This window comes from Capra hircus, chromosome 7 (genome assembly GCF_001704415.2).
Source record: "Capra hircus breed San Clemente chromosome 7, ASM170441v1, whole genome shotgun sequence".
Classification (NCBI taxonomy): Eukaryota; Metazoa; Chordata; class Mammalia; order Artiodactyla; family Bovidae; genus Capra; species Capra hircus.
In genome coordinates this window covers 70,446,767-70,449,339 of record NC_030814.1, presented here as the reverse complement: position 1 = coordinate 70,449,339, position 2,573 = coordinate 70,446,767, and the positions used below count along the sequence as shown (strand labels likewise).

The window sequence follows — 2,573 nt, the reverse complement described above, 5'->3', positions numbered from 1 at the left end:
ATGAACCGATTTAGTACCCAGTTAATAGGAGCCACAGGGCCGCCGAAAGCCCGCAGCAATGAAAACCTGGACAGAATTGTTATGTTTTAGGAACTGCGGTGTTGGAGAAAACTCTTGAGAGTCCCTTGGACTGCAAGGAGATTCAACCAGTCCATTCTAAAGGAGATCAACCCTGGGATTTCTTTGGAAGGAATGATGCTAAAGCTGAAACTCTAGTACTTTGGTCACCTCATGCCAAGTGTTGACTCTTTGGAAAAGACTCTGATGCTGGGAGGGATTGGGGGCAGGAGGAGAAGGGGACGACAGAGGATGAGATGGCTGGATGGCATCACCGACTCGATGGATGATGGACGTAAGTTTGAGTGAACTCCGGGAGATGGTGATGGACAGGGAGGCCTGGCATGCTGCGATTCATGGGGTCACAAAGAGTCGGACACAACTGAGCAACTGAACTGAACTGAGGATGATATCATCAAATTGAATCTAAAGGAAGGAAAGAAGCAGAATTTCCTGAGATTAAATAGAAGACTTCAGCAAAGCGGTGCCAGGCAATTCAGAATGAGAGTAAGAAGGGCTATTCAATGGAATTCTGGTTTTGGTAAGAATAGTCTGAGCCCTGGAAGAAGAGTGATGCCTGGGAATAGACGTCCTTATGGAGTTATCACTGGCCTTGCATCTAGGAAAGGAACTGGAATTCAAAAAAGAATTAGTCCTATGAATTGACCACCTCTAAGTGACAAGAATATAGAACGATATTTTCCAACATTAAAAAGGAAGGCAAACCTTCTGAGACTAAATGAATAGAGCAGGGATAACCAGTTGCAGCTCTCACAGACCTAACCAGTTAAATAGAAAAAATTACATTCCAGCCGGTTTTACCAGGAAGGGAAATAAATTAAGTCATCAGAAAGACACTGTCAGGGAGCTTTTCTTTTCAGAAGAGGCCTGAAGGTTCAGGCCCAGCTGAACGCAGAACAACTAGACAATGTAGTAGCAAAGAGAACTCATCAATAGAGAACTTTTATCACAAATGGAGGAATTTTGACTGTATCCATTGATAATCCAGGAGCAGTGCAGTGTCCAGGAACTCAGAAACCACAATCAACTCGTACTGCTGTGCCCTCATTCTTGACAAAACGGGATCAATCTGATGTAAAGAAAGTTCCTAAAGGTGTCCCCCTACAATTTGAAATAAACAGTTGGAAAACAGATGGGGATGACTTTTAATGAGCCATTTGGAATCCTGAAGGAACAGAGAGCCACTTTCAACAAAGGAGGTAGCCGCTTTGTAACCATGGGATAGATTCCATGTCAAAGGAACTTTTGAATGATGACTCTTAAAAATTTAATTGCTTGAAGAGTTCATCACAGAAATTCAAGAAACTTTATTACAAAATATTCACAAGGCTAAATAACTCATTTTTGTTTTTGAAGTATTTTTTAAACATGTATAAATAATGCCCTGAAAGAATAAGAGGGACCATACCTATATGTTCTTAAAGATTTCATGGTTGGTCCAGACAGAACAATTCTCTGTTTGACTGTTTTGATTCCTCATGTAGCAGAAAGAAGATGGAAAGACAGAAATTGATTATTTTATGATAGTAGTATTTAGGATCTCATCACCTTTGCCCATTTTTTACACCTTGCCATGGTAAATCTTGGTCTTCAAAATTTAAAGTAGGTCCCTTTGTTGCTGTCACTTATACTTTAATACTGTTTGTGTAATAACTGCAGTTGTCTTGTCTTCATTAGGGATATGTATTAGAATTTCAGTTTGGGGTTTAAGAGTTATGGGGATATTTGGAACTTGGTTCATTTTTCAAATAACATTAGGTTAATGTTAGCATTAGCATTTAACATTAGCATTAAAGATTTGCGACCCCATAGACTGCAGCCACCAGGCTCCTCTGTCCATGGGATTTTCCAGGCAAGAGTACTGGAGTGGGTTGCCATTTCCTTCTCCAGGGTATCTTCCTGACCCAGGGATTGAACCCAGGTGTCCTACATTGTAGCCAGATGCTTTTACCATCTGAGCCACCAGGGAAGTCCACTCTACACCTAAAGTGACTAGTAAAGGAAGAAATGAAGAGCCCAGGGCTAGCATAAGGAAAGAAATTATTCAAAAATTAGGGAAGAAATAAATGCAAAAGAAACAAAAGAGACCATAGCAAAAATCAACAAAGCTAAAAGCTGGTTCTTTGAGAAGATAAATAAAATTGACAAACCATTAGCCAGATTCATCAAGAAACAAAAAGTCAGCTCAACAAAATTAGAAATGAAAATGGAGAAATCACAACAGACAACACAAAAATACAAAGGATCAAAAGAGACTACTATCAGCAACTATATGCCAATAAAATGGACAACTTGGAAGAAATGGACAATTCTTAGAAAAGTATAACTTTTCAAAACTGAACCAGTAAGAAATAGAAAATCTTAACAGGCCCATTACAAGCACAGAAATTGAAACTGTAATCAGAAATCTTCCAGCAAACAAAAGCCCATGGCCAGAAGGCTTCACAGCTGAATTCTACCAAAAACTTAGAGAAGAGCTAACACCTATCTTACTC

The 2,573-nt window shown here is 39.6% G+C and overlaps 1 pseudogene; it reads left to right on the top strand.

Annotated features, from left to right (window-relative positions):
• Positions 1 to 1,303, top strand: LOC102171146 (annotated as a pseudogene).